Genomic DNA, 15,001 nt, shown 5'->3' with positions numbered 1-15,001 from the left:
TAATTCCGTGATCCTAATATTGGACATAATATAATTTATATCTATTGGCACATAAAGTTATCAGAGATTTGGCTTTTAACATATGTTCTAATTGTGCCTCTCTAATGTTATAGCAACATCTGTGATTGTACTTCAGTCCTAGATATACTCGTCAGATTGTTATCTATGCTTTTGTACAGATTTTATCAACTACATTTTATTACACCCAGACCTAATAACTATGATATCAACTCTGCCACCATTGGCATATTTGTAGTTCTTACTACTAAGTAACAAATTCCTTATCAAATTCCTTGGTATTATGCAGCCTCTATACACCACCGACTGGTTTTTTAGTATTGTTATATATGTATCTTAATGTTCTGGCTGTATATCCCTTTGCTCACCTAGTTTATTAAAAAAATGTTTTTATAATAATAAAATATGTAACTAAAATTTAAAATAAAAGATAATAAATAATAAATAAAAGAGATGAACTGAATCTGATGGTAACTTCAGGTTTATTATTTAGTGGGTACTCATAACTCTACATAAATTTTCAATGTGCTCATCTAATGAGTCTTTCCCACTCCTCTCTATTGTTAAGGCCCTGATGTTAGGTTTTAAATTTGGACATGTAGAACTGTTCTCTTTGTTTTCTGTTTTTATCAATGTCTCCTCCCCGTGCTGATACTTTCATTTTCTCCAAGATGAACCACTTGAGGTCTTCTTCCTTGTGATTCATCTCTGACCAATGGTGTACAAGTGGGGCATTTTTCCTATTATTTTTCAATGCTGATCTATGTTCAGTTAAACACAGTTGCATTTCTCTACTTGTTTCCCCTATATATCCCTTCTGGCAGGGGCAAACAATTAGGTACACAACATTTCTCGTTCTACAGTTCACCATTTCATTCATCCAGTGTGAAATGCCATTAAGTTCCACTCTCTGCTCTCTGATTATCGTCTTACAGTGTGTACAGATACTGCATGGGAAGTTCCCTTTCAGTTTTGTACCATCCTGAATATTGGTCTGAAAGCTCGTCTTAGGTTCCCTAAACGTTTTCACTAAATGAGTACGAATAGTTTTGTTTCTTCTATATGAAAACGTTGGCTTGCTCAAGGGCACAGTTCCTGGTTTATTCAGGAGGAACCAGTTCTTATTAATCAAGTTTTACAGTTTACTCATCTCATTAAAATTTGTGACCATAACAATTCCCTGTTCTACATTGTTAGACTTCTCATTAATCTCAAAGAGACTTTCACGATTATAATATTTTGCTCTCTTGTAGGCGTCTTTTATCAGCCTTTTAGGGTATCCTCGTTGAAGTAACTTCTGTTGTAAAGTTAGTGCATGGAATTCAAAGTCTTTTCTGTCACTGCAATTACATCTGATGCGTAAAAATTTACTAAAAGGAATACCATCCTTCTGACATTTTGGATGATGACTAGTATGGTGCAATAAGGTGTTCCTGTCTGATGGTTTAGTGTATAATTCAACGGACAGTATATCCTCTTTGGCTTTTATTGTAATATCTAAAGAATCGACAGAATCCTGACTTCTACTTGCTGTAAATTTAAGATTGGGGTCCCCACAGTTGAGCCATTTAAAAAAAGATACTAGATCAATTTTATCTCCCTGCCAAATAAAAAACACGTTGTCTATAAATCTAGACCACTGTTCGATATTTTCAAAGTAAGGACTGATTTCATTATAAATGTGTCTCTCCTCAAATTTTCCTACATAAATGCATGCCAGACTGGGAGCACACGTGGCTCCCATACTGGTACCCTTAGTTTGACAGTAGAAATCATTATTGAACAAAAAAATATTGTTCATAAGAATGATTTCAATACATTCCACAATTAATACCTCCAAAGGGGATAGATCTTTGCCTTCTTGGCTAAATATATCCCTTATCATTTCAACCGTATCTTGTTGTGGTATGTTAGTATATAAGGACTCAATAACCAAACATACTAACCATTGTTGTTCTCTATTAAATTTAAGTCCTTCTACCTTTGAAATCATATCTGTAGTGTCCTTTATGTATGAAGGTAGTTCCTTACCTAAAGGTCTAATGAACCGATCAACATATTTACTCAATGGCTCTGTGATTGAATCAATTCCGGACACAATAGGTCGCATGGTGGGTCAACAATATTCTTATGTACCTTAGGTAGCCCATAAAGGGCCGGTATCAATGGATGATCATTATGCAAAAATCTGAACTCATCCTCACAGATTATACCGTCTTCTTTTGCCAGACGGAGAAGGTTATGGACTTTATTTTTTAGTTTATTCCATTCGTCCAAGTTGGATTTTCTATAGTGGGATGGAATATCAAGCAAAGCTTGCATTCTCCTATTATAATCTAATGTATCAAGGACAACTACACTTCCGCCCTTATCTCCAGGTTTCACTGTAATAGATTCACATTCCTGGAGACTCTTAAGAGCATCACATTGATTTCTAGATAAGTTATTTTGAACCCAACTGTTCTGTTCTAACATGTCCTCCAAGCCTCTTGTGACTACTTTCTCGAATGTGTCAACTTCCTGTCCTACCAAATTACTTGCCGGCGTCCAGGTTGATAGAGGTTTCAAACCAGATTTGTTATTGGATGGCATTAAATCTTTTCCCTCAAAGAATTTGTTTATTCTGACTTTCCTAAAAAGATCACGCATGTCTTTCTCTATTGAGTATTTACACACTTGAGCTCTAAGTGCAAATCCCAGTCCCTTTTCTAAAATTTAAATTTCATCTACAGTAAGTACTTTCCTGAAATATTTATAATGGGGGCTTTGAGAGAATCAATACTTAGGTGCCGATTCGGATCCTGGAAAAACCGAGTACGAACCGTCGGTCGGGGCGTTTTCTCCGTCCGACTCATAGCCGGGAAAAAAACATTACAAACATGGAAGTACGATGCGCACGGAAACACCATTTCCGTACGAATCGTAAAAATCACCGACCGACGAAAATATACATACAAATGTGATCCGGGAAAACGCCGACGTGACGTCGGGACGCATTCAGGCTGCGTTTCACGAACCAGGAAGTACGATTCGAACCGACAGCAGTCCGGACGGCAATATTTTTACGGCACCCAAAAAGTGCCGGAAAAGCGAAGTACGCCGCGATGCGAGTGGAATTGGGGGCCCGGTATAAGCCGTACCCCCCCAGCCCCCTGTATGTACGCGCCCCACCCCAGCCCCCCGTATGTACGCGCCATCCCCCCCAGCCCCCCGTATGTACACGCCGTCCCCCCCAGCCCCCTGTATGTACGCGCCATCCCCCCCAGTCCCCCGTATGTACGCGCCGTCCCCCCCAGCCCCCCGTATGTACGTGCCGTACCCCCAGCCCCCCTCCGTGTATGTCCGGTGCGTACCCCCACCCCCGTAGGTACGGTGCGGAGCCCCATCCCCGTAGGTACGGTGCGGACCCCCACTCGTGTATGTCCGGCGCGTACCCCCACCCATGTATGTACGGCGCGTACCCCCACCCATGTATGTACGGCACGTACCCCCACCCGTGTATGTACGGCGCGTACCCCCACCCGTGTATGTACGGCACGTACCCCCACCCGTGTATGTCCGGTGCGTACCCCCACCCGTGTATGTACGGCGCAGACCCCCACCCATGTATGTACGGCACGTACCCCCACCCATGTATGTCCGGCGCGTACCCCCACCCGTGTATGTACGGCGCGTACCCCCACCTGTGTATGTCCAGCGCGTACCCCCACCCATGTATGTCCAGCGCGTACCCCCACCCGTGTATGTACGGCGCGTACCCCCACCTGTGTATGTACGGCGCGTACCCCCACCCGTGTATGTACGGCACGTACCCCCACCCATGTATGTACGGCGCGTACCCCCACCCGTGTATGTACAGCGCGTACCCCCACCCATGTATGTAAGGCACGTACCCCCACCCCCGTAGGTACGGTGCGGACCCCCAGCGCTACGGGTGGGGGTACGCACCGGACATACACGGAGGGGGGCTGGGGGTACGGCGGGTACATACGGGGGGCTGGGGGGGATGGCGCATACACACGGAGGGGGGCTGGGGGTATGGCGCGTACACAAGGAGGGGGGCTGGGGGTACAGCGCGTACATACGGGGGGCTGGGGGGACGGCGCGTACATACGGGGGCTGGGGGGGACGGCGCGTACATACGGGGGGCTGGGGGGGGGACGGCGCATACATACGGGGGGGCTAGGGGGAGACAGCGCATACCGGGCACCTGTTTGGATGTCTCCATGGTTGCTATAGGAGTACGCTCCGGACGGTCTTTTTACCATACGGTTGTACAATCGGACGGACGGTACGAATCGTACTTGCGCGCTCGGACTTCAGTTTTCAGATTCATACGTAATAATGTCCGGGGACATGTCAGACACCTTTTCCGACCCGAGGACGTGTCGGGGAATTTACCCAATGCGATTCGTATGGACTTTTTCACATACGAATCGTACTTGCCAGTTTGTACGGGACTTGTACGATTCGGATGGAAAAAAGTCCAGATTCAATTCGGACGGGGGAAATTTTTCCAGGATCCGAATCGGCACCTTAATCCCAATCTTTTTGGCTGTGTGTTCTCATGTAGGGTCTCCTCAATCCTGTCTCTCTTTGTTGATTTCCAGAATGACCCCTCCCTCTCGCTCTGAACGTTTGGGGTGTCTCATTTCTTGTTGTCCTAAAAAAACAGGATAATCCCTGCTGCTACCTGCAACTTCCTCTCATCCCTAGTTCTTGTTTCCATACTCCTTTCTCCCTCAGAGTCTGAGCTATTATAGGAAGTATCAGAGAATGTAAATTTTTTCTTAAAATACTTACTCCTATTGTACTGATTGTTCCTTGGTGTATAGCCTGTTTGGATTGGTTGGTCATAGTAGTCTTTTAGTAAATAAGGATACACCAACTCAGTATTAAATTTAGCAATATCTTTCCTCAACTTATTGGACTTTTTGTTAATTAAATATTCCCTGTGTCCAGTTACATCTTCCTGTATTTCCTCCAATTTTCGTTTAGCATCTTCTAATGCTGTACTTTCCTTGAGTTGTTTCTCTAAGGTTTCTATTTATTCTCTCTCAATTATAATTATTTCCTATGCTGTCTCTATTATCAGCAACATCCAATCGTGACTACAGTGATTGGCTATTAGTGTCCAACTTGTCTTAAATTTTTCATTTTTAACAAAAAGACCAGGATAATTTTTAACCCCTTGTGTGCTCATGACGAGCTGGGCTCGTCATGGCACACAGTCGCCTTGTGCTCATGACGAGCCCAGCTCGTCATGACACCCACCCACGGGGGAAGTGCTGCGCTCCCCCCGTGGGTGGTCGATCGGCGGGTTTGTTACGGGGAAGGCAGGGGAAGACTTTCCCCTGCCTCCCCCTGCCCCCCCGCGTCATCATTGACGTCAGCGCTTTTCCTTTCCCTCGATGCTTTTGTGCATTCCTGCTGTTACTCGTCACGCTTCATGCCTTTGTTCAGTCTTCCCCCTCCCTACACTACATCTCCCATAAAGCCCTGTGTCTGGGGGGTGGAGTTGTGCACTTTCCCATGCTGCCTTGCGCTGCCTGTTTCCCTCTGTTCGGTGCTTGGCTTTCCTCAGCTGTGCTGGACCACGCCCTTCGTTGAGCTCCTGCTCCCTTTGACTCGTCTTATGGACCGTGGGGAATACGCTCGTCACTGTTCGCCCTCTCTACCTGGACGCCTGCCTGAACGGAACCGAGTGTTCGACAACCTTGCCTCGAGACCTGTTACGGCTTTCAACCCGCCCCCGCCTTTCTTGAAAATTAATTTCCTCGCTACATTGTGTCCTATCTATTAAAGAGGAAACCTTCTGAACACTCCACGCCCCTTTTCCAGCGAAGCCGTCTAGGATTTACCGCATCTTGTCGAACCCGTGATTCAACGAGGTATTTACCCGCCACGTCTCTCCCATCGTACTTCCTTGTTTGCGACCTGGCCACGAAACCTTCACTCTGGAAGGTAGGAGAAATACCGCTATTGTTTGTTTTGAGTTGTTTCTTTTTTTTACAACCAATGACTTTGGCTGGGACATTTAGACAGTAGCGCTTGTTTAAGTTATCCCTGCTCCACGTCTTCGTCCCTTTTGTTCTGAGCAGTATTTTGTGGAGACCTCGAGTGCTGAATAACTCTGGGTCAGTGGAACGCCTTTCTTTGTTTTACGGTACATCAGTTTTATGAGGCATTGATGAACGGTGCTTGTCGCAAATCCGACTAAACTGCCACTTACTTATTTGGACTCCAACTACTTATTGTGATAAGCCTGTCACAGCCCCGTATCTAAGCAGCTCCTCATATAAAAGTGTTCCCTCTGGGATATTTGGAGAAGACCTGCATCCTTGATTATTATTACATGCGCTATGTAAGTATGGGAATGTGCACAACTGTATTGAGTATTTCACTTTCATAGTACTATCTCTAAGACACTAACCAGTTTCCCACTTTTATTTCTCCAGTTTGTTGTTTTCTGTGCTACAGCATTGTACCGTCAGCCCACTGCTGTCGTCCTGGTTACGTGGTCCCATGCCATCTCCTCCCTCCCTAGAGGTATCTGTCTCTGGTCGTGGTTCCTACTAGTATCGACCAGTCGATTTACCTTACGGGAGAGTTGAGAACTTCTCCTCGCTTCTGTGGCCCTGGTTCTTCTCCGGATCTCATTCCAGACCCGACACCTGCTGCACGATCGTGCGATCGTGCAGCAGGAATGCCCACTAGCGCCAGGGATTTTTTAAATTTTTTTTATTTGGCCAGTGTTTGTTGGTTGGGGGAGCGGCCCCTTGGGCAAGGGTCACTCCCCTTTGGGGGGCATTTTAGGAAGCCCACGATGTTTGTTTTTGTTTTGGGGAGTGACCCCTTAGGCAAGGGTCGCTCCCCTTTTGGGGGCCTACATTTTTGCTTTGTTTTCCCCCCCCAGGGGGGGACAGATTTTAATTTTAAAAAATGTATTCGGCCCACTGGGCCAATGTAATAAATGTACTCTGGAGTGGCCCCTTGGGCAAGGGTCACTCCCCTTTGGGGGCCATTTTCATATGCCCATGATGTTAGGTTTTGTTTGGGGGAGCGGCCCCTAAGGCGAGGGTTGCTCCCCTTATGGGGGCTATGTTTTAGGCTTTGTCTGCCCCACTGGGGGGCAGATTTTCTTTATTAAAAAAAAATGCCCACTGGACCATCAGGGATTGTTTAGTGGGGAGTGGCCCCTTGGGCAAGGGTCACTCCCCTTTGGGGGCTTATGATTTTGGTTGTCTGCCCCCGTGAAGGGGCAGAATACGCCCTTTTTAGGTTGAGCATTTGAGACCTCTTGTATATTCTTTAGTATTTACTTATATGTTTTTATGGTTTGTGTGCTTTGGAGATCAGCCCTAGGACTTGCCTGCTTTCGCTTATGGACTTTTCTTTCTGATCAACTGACTCTAACTTTTTTGATAGAAAACGACCAGCAGAGGTCAGTAAAATACCAGAATCACTTCAGCATTCTCCAGTTTTCAGTCCATAGAAATTGTCTTCCACGAGCACCCATAGACAATAATTTTTTTTAAAAATCTTGTATTGTCAGTGATATGACCAATGAAGGCCCAGATTTTATATTAAAAACAGAGCATTGGACTATACCATTTCCCGCTGAAAGGCAATATTTCTCCCCGTTTGTTCCTCCATGTCAAAGAACAGCAAATGTTTCAGGGCGCAGGCTGTAATGTGCTGCATAGCTAAGTACACATAAGGTCCCAAAGAAGAGACCGATTGCATTGCAAATGCTTGTCTAATGTAGGGCCCACTAGGCCACCAGGGAGTTATTTGTGGAGAGTGACCCCTTGGGCAAGGGTCACTCTCCTTTGGGGTCAATCTTTGTGGCTGTGTCTGCCCCGCAGGGGCCCAGATGGCCATTTGTTTTTTTAATTGGGTCCACTATGATGAGTACAGGCCCCAGCTAGGCCCGCAGGACACAAGGGTTCGCTCTTCTGTAAAGAAATCTATAAGGAAGTTGGCACGGAAACTGCAAAGTACAAAGACACGGTTTATTAACCCTTAAGGGTGGTCCTACAATCCATACAATACCCTTCAGTATTGCATAGAGTAGCACAAAGAACTTGCATACACGGTCCCCTTTTATACACAACAGAGGGGCTCATAAGTGGGAGGATACGACATGAGACGAAGAATGTTACCTTTTATGGACATTTGCAATACAAGATCGATATGTGGGTGGAGCTGACATACTCCTTAAGCCCGCGAAAACATGGTCAAGCAAGGACTAACTGATAACAGATGTGGTCAAGTCTGGGCATGCGCCAGACGGACAAAGGAACTATTTATAGACTGTTACTAGGCAGATTACAAGAGCAACTGACACAAAGATGAGACTCTTCTCGTGCTGGGCACGTGGAGACATGACAATACAAAATGGAGTCCAGACTTCAGTCAACATAACAAAGGAACATGTGTAAGGAAGGGAGAATTCATGTCTTTAGTAAATGCTTAATCACATCGAAGTTGCAATTTACAACAGACGACCCTTTCAGCATTTACTGAAGACATCCGGCTTGTTAGAATAATCATCATATATATCAATTATCATCATCTCTTCTACTTCCTTAGCTAAACGTTTCTGATAAGTGACATTGGCAATAGCTTTCTTATCGGGGATACAAAATGATACACATACGGAACAGAGCAAGGGACCACATTGAACACAGATACAGCAAGAAAACAGAACTGCTATAAGTATGCAGAGACCAGTCAAAACCTTCCAACCCCAAGCAGTGATCAATGCCCAAAACCATCCAGAAAAGGACCAAGTGCCGTTTTCTGTATGGATTTCAGCTGCAATTTTATGCAACCTGTTAATTGCATTGTAGACTGAAGGTGTGTGGTCAGGAATAAACACACAGCAACTACTTCCGATAATTTTACAAGCTCCACCTCGATCAGCTAACATAACATCTAACACCATACGATTCTGCAATGCAACAATTCTGGTAATCTGTAATTCTTCCGTAAGATTCCCAAGAGCAGCAGCGGTTTGGTTTGTCACAGCCTCTACCACTCGTGTCAATCTTCGAACTTTCCTACTATTTAGGGCAGCTCCAACGAAGAAAAACAATCCTAAATTGAAGTCGATATACTGCTGCAAACTGGTGTCAGTCTGGTCCACGTCATCAATTGATAGAGTACGTTTATACCTATTTACAGTCACATTATTTAACAACTTTAAATCCTTATGATAGGATGCAGGTGCCAGAAATACAGGAGGTAACAAAAATGATACATAGCATACTCCAGACCAACCGGCTGGCAAACGATAATAACCTTTAGTTCCGCACACAAAGTACGTATTATGGGATGCTAAGAAAGTACTGTTATTCAATCCATCGATGTTTAATATGGTAATACAATCGCTAACACCGACAGGAATATAACCCACACTTTGGACACACAGGTCCGCTTGAGCTTGTGCCACTTGAATCACAAATTTGTCTTTTCCCACAGTGTCTCTGGTGTTCGTGAAAACATATGGAATCGATTCATTGTCTGGTCGATACTCTTCCCATTCCCAAATTGTCCCATTCGCTTGCGGATATCCATCTTTATCCTGATGACATTCTTTATTGAGTCTGAAGAGTAATCGTCCCACTGTGGGTTTCCGAGTGGCAAAAAGCAAAGTGTACCATGCTCTACAAGAGCCATTATGAGAGAAAGGAAGAGGTATGAATGGCGTTCCTCCTTTCTTCTGATGAGCTGGCATCATACCACATATCCAACAGTTCGTAGCATTGGTGGCAACATGGGTATGATGTAACATCTGGATGAAAGTGTTATTCAAATAGGACTGACGATGCTTCAACTCTTGATACGGAAGGGTATAGAAATAGTGCTCCGCAGGCACTGGAGTGGTCAACACAAGCAACTCTCGGGCAGGAGTCACATCCTCCACAAACCATGTGGTTATCCCTACAATAGCTACTGTGAGCATAAAACCTGTTGCACAAAGGATCTTCTTTTTCTCCATGTCAAAATAGAAAATCAATATCTTCCTGAGACTAAAGGTTTGTCAGAACTCTTCCCTTTGGGCAGCGGTCGATTTCTTCACCAACGGGCCAAGACGGGTGTCGCTACACTAATGCAGGGCTGATCCCCCCCCCTTGCCTCACTGGCTCTCCGTTTCACTAACCCAAGGGCCGTTCTGACAACATGTCCCGATACTGAAGGATTCACTTTCTTGGCCTCAGATGATACCGCCTTCCTCCAGGAGTCGCATGGTCCGGAAAGAGCTCCTCAGCGTCGTTCGATTCCACAGCACGGCCTTTCTCTGTGGTCAGAATCTCTCGTTGATCGGTCAGTACAGCGGGCTCCACCAATCCGGGCGGTACTTTGCGGCAGTGCAGGGAATGGATCCAATTCTTTCTGTTGGAAACTCGCACAGCCGTCCTCGTTGCCAGTAAGACTTGCTCAGGGCCCACCCATCTCGGCTCCAGGCTGTTCGTCCTGTCGAAGATTTTCAGCATGACATAGTCTCCAGGCCGGAGACTATGTCCTTCGCCGGTGGACCGATCAGGGAGCGCCTCCCGGACCTGTTGATGAATGGAAACCAAGTTATCCGTTAACTGTGCCAGATAATCATTCATCATTACACAAGGTACATCATACACAGTCTTAGGTTTTGGTGGACCCCAAATATTCATTGGGCGTCCAAAGACAATCTCATACGGTGTAAGACCGATTCGAGAGTGCGGTACCGACCTAATTGACAACAATGCCAGCGGTAAAGGATCTGGCCAAGTCAAAGACGTTGAAGCTTGAATTTTAGCGATCTTGAGCTTCAGTGTACCATTATACTTCTCGACTAGTCCTGCAGATTGAGGGTGGAATACTGCGTGGAACTTCTGGGTGATGCCTAGACCCTTCAGAACATACTTTATAACGTCCGCTATAAAGTGGGGCCCGTTATCACTCCACAGAAGTCTACAAACGCCATATCGAGGGAAGAACTCCTTCAACAGCATCTTAGCGGTAGTCATTGCAGTATTGTCCTTCGTGGGGTATGCCTCAACCCATTTGCTAAAGGCACACACCACTACTAGAACATACTTCAAATTATTACAACGCTCCAGCTGGATGTAATCCATCTGCAAAACCTCAAAGGGTGCAGTAGGCGTTACGAACCCTCCTGCTGGGGTCCGAGTCCCCTTTCCTGGGTTGTACCGCAGGCAGATCATACAGGTCTGCACCACTCTCTTTGCCGTGCTAGCAATCTCTGGATGCTCCCAAACTTGGGTGAGCAATTTTACAATTGCGGAAGCTCCAACATGTGCTAGCCCATGTGCCATCTGAACCATAGGTTGTACAAAAGCTGTGGGTAATTTCCATCGATCCATCTGCTTATTTCTCCAGCAACCCTCATCATCCAATTCTCCCTCACTGGACCATTGCTCCCGTTCTTTATCAGAAGCGGTCCTCTGTATTTCTCGCACTTCTTCCTTCGCATCATGCCATCTTTCTACTTGTGACTTTACTACATACATGCCAGTAGCACCGGGCTGCATCGCAGTCTCCCGCGCCACCCGGTCTGCTAACGCATTCCCTTCTCCAACTTTATCGACTACTTTCCTATGGGCGCTACATTTAATGATAGCAATTCTCTTCGGATATGTCAATGCAGTTAAAAGATTATGAACTATTTCCCCATGCATTATTTGTACTCCATGCGACGTTAAGAACCCTCTTTCCTTCCAGAGCAGGCCGAAATCGTGCGCTACTCCGAAGGCATAGCGGCTATCTGTATAAACATTCACACACAATCCTGTACTGAGCTCACATGCTCGTGTTAATGCTATCAGTTCCGCTGCTTGAGCTGATTTCTGTGGTATGCGTGCTGTCTCCACTATTGTTTGCAATGTGGTAATCGCATACGCTGCTGAAGTCGTACCATCTGGTAGCTTCAGGCATGACCCATCCACCCACAGTTCTCCATCTACATCTGGAAAGGGAGTATCCTGGAGATCAATACGACCCTTTGTTTGTTCCTCGGTCATAAGGATACAATCATGTGCTTCTCGTGCCTCAGACCGAGTCTCGGGGTATGGCAACAATGTGGCAGGATTTAACGTCACGCACCTCTTCAACGTGATATGAGGAGCCAAAAGCGTCAGCTCATATCCCGTTAAACGGGCACTGGTCAAATGCTGCGTCTTTGTCTGATTAAGCAGGGCATCAACAGCATGGGGAACTAATACCAACAGCTTATGAGATAACACAATTCCCTCGCTCTGGCGTATTGACACAGCTGTCGCCGCAACCGAGCGAAAACAACCAGGCAATGCTCGGGCAACAGGATCAAGTACAGCCGAAAAGTATGCACAAGGGCGCTGATTGTCGCCGTGCATCTGCACTAAAACCGATAATGCACATCCATCTTTCTCATGCACATACAGCGAAAAAGGCTTGGTATAATCGGGAGTCCCTAACACTGGTGCTGAACAGAGGGCCTGTCGCAGTTTCTGAAAGGCAGTGTCACACTCATTCGTCCAGGGGAGCGGGATAGGTGTATCTTTTGTCAAAAGGGCTAACAATGGCTTGGCTATATACGAAAACCCTAATATCCACTGCCTGCAAAAAGAGACAAGACCCAAAAATGCGCGCACGTCCTTCTGCGTGGACGGCGTCGGTGTATCCAGAATCACTTGAACACGGTCTGGTGTGAGTGCACGTCCCTCCTTAGACAAAAGGTGACCTAGATAAGTCACCTTTGGTCTACAGAATTGCAACTTTTTCCGAGAGACTTTGTGATTGTGGGATGCCAAAAAGGAAAGCAAAGACAACGTACTCGTTTCACACAACTCCGGGGTGTCAGCCGCCAGCAAGATATCATCAACGTATTGAATGAGGGCGACACCCTCGGGCAGGACAAAGGAGTCCAATTGTCTTTTCAAAGCTTGACTGTAGATGCTAGGGCTTTCCGTATAGCCCTGAGGTATTCTACAAAATCGGTAAGACCTATTATTGAGAGTGAACCCAAAAAGGTATCGACTATCGGGATGAATGGGAATTGAAAAGAAGGCATTTTTCAAATCAATAACTGAAAACGTGGTTGCCGTAGGCTTGACCAAAGTAAGCAACGTCTTGATATCCGAAACCACTGGGTACTGAGGTATCACGATCTTATTCACTTCTCTCAAATCAATGATAAACCGATAGACTTTGGCATCCGTATCCTTTTTCAGAATAGGTAGAATCGGGCTATTACAAACATTATAGGGAACTTCTTCCACCACTCCCACCTTGATCAAATCCTGCACAATCTGTACAAGAGCCTCTTCCCCCTCCTGCGAAATACGATACTGGGGAAGGCGTGGTAACACCGCCCCCTCCTGGACACTAATGTGGACGGGCGGAATCACCATCTGTCCCACATCAGTATCCGAGGTGGCCCACAGAGCACGAGGGAGGGCAGCTAACACAGCATCTTCTGTAACCACACACATCCGTTCAGACAGGGGGTAATTGTCATTCAATATCACCCGCACTCCAGCAGGGGAACACCGGATCGTAGCTCTGAAGTGCTTCAGCATATCAAGGCCCATAATATTATCCGGCGTGTTCGGAGCTAATAAAAACGGACAGGGTGCAGAAAAGGAATTAACCTGAAATGTGAGGGGCTGTGAAAGAGGGCTTCGGGAGAGTGTTCCATCAAACCCTACCGATGTAACCATTAAGCCAGATGGGGGAGCCCTCGGAACCAATTGTTTAGACAGCGCACTACGAGTCGCTCCTGTGTCCACTAGAAACTGATCAGTGGAGCCCAAAACCTCAGCTGATACGTAAGGACCCCGCTGATCAACTGGCACCTCAACTGATTCTAACCCCCATCCAACGCATTCCTATGCATGCTGAGAATCATGGTACCCGGAACGATCAATCCCCGACACTTGATACTGATTTTGTCGATCAAAAACATTGGACCTATCTCGGTGCTGCCCGGCAAGGTCAAAACGAGCGTGATCATTAGAATTCCCTCTAAAATTCGGGAAACCCCCTCTACCTCTCGGGCCACCCTGAGTGTGTCCCTGACCGTGTCCCTGCCGTGAAGCATGCAACGCTGGGCATTCTCTGGCCCAGTGCCCCGATTGCTTACAATACGCACATTGATTCCTATTCAGATCCGATCGGCCCGAGGGAGGACCATAAAATCCTCCCCTACCTCTATTTACACCCCGTCGGGGCGGACCATATACCTGTGCTAACATCACCTTCGTTTTTAAATCCTTCGATTTCTTTTCCTCCTGCCCCTTCGCTTCTAGCTCCTGGCGCTCATAGTACTGAGCTATAGTCAGGAGGGCTGTCGGGGTCGTAGTGGACCAAGAACTTTCACTCGCTTTGAGGCGAGCTGCAATTGCCGGTAATAAATTCGCCACATATTTGTCAGCAAAAAGGTGCCGACCCGTATCATCCGTAAGAGACTGACCACTAAAATCATGGAACGTCTCCTCAAAGCGCGTAAAGAAATCTGCAACTGATTCATCGGCTTTCTGCTTACACGAGGCTAGCATATTCCAGTCAATCTTTTTAGGAGGAATGATGGTCTTCAACTTAGTCAGAATAGCAGCGGGGAGATCTAAGATAATCTGAGGTGGTTTCTGCGCGGGCTTCCTCTCCCTATCCTCATCCTCAAGTTCAGACCATCGAGCCTTAAAAGTGGCAACATCATCCACCTTCCGCACGGATCGCCACATATCTGGTGGTAGAATAAGCCCAAAGAACAAATCTATATCTGCTAAGGTCATAATACAAGAATTCAAGGCCCCCTCGACTTCTTCGTAAAAGGCCGCTGGATTCTTGCGGGGATCAGGCAACGCATTCTTTAATGCCATGACGTCAGCCCTGTGCCAGGGAGTATAAACCCAATTATACACAAAATATCCCTTAGCATCGGCGGAGGTAATTTCCGAGCTAGTCCCCGCTCCTTTAGGAGGAACATACAAAGGCGCCG

The 15,001-nt window shown here is 46.3% G+C and overlaps 1 long non-coding RNA gene across 1 annotated transcript in view; it reads right to left on the bottom strand.

The window, feature by feature from the left end:
• Nucleotides 1-10,478: 10,478 nt before the first annotated feature.
• LOC146796594 (uncharacterized) overlaps nucleotides 10,479-15,001 on the bottom strand; it is a 201,071-nt gene continuing 196,548 nt past the window's right edge. The window contains exon 5 of the long non-coding RNA XR_014969943.1: nucleotides 10,479-10,586. This is a non-coding gene — a long non-coding RNA (uncharacterized LOC146796594). The remainder of the gene's footprint in view (nucleotides 10,587-15,001) is intronic.

The sequence above is a fragment of the Triturus cristatus genome, chromosome 10 (genome assembly GCF_964204655.1).
Source record: "Triturus cristatus chromosome 10, aTriCri1.1, whole genome shotgun sequence".
In the NCBI taxonomy this organism is placed as follows: domain Eukaryota; kingdom Metazoa; phylum Chordata; class Amphibia; order Caudata; family Salamandridae; genus Triturus; species Triturus cristatus.
This window is presented reverse-complemented; position numbering and strand designations above follow the sequence as displayed.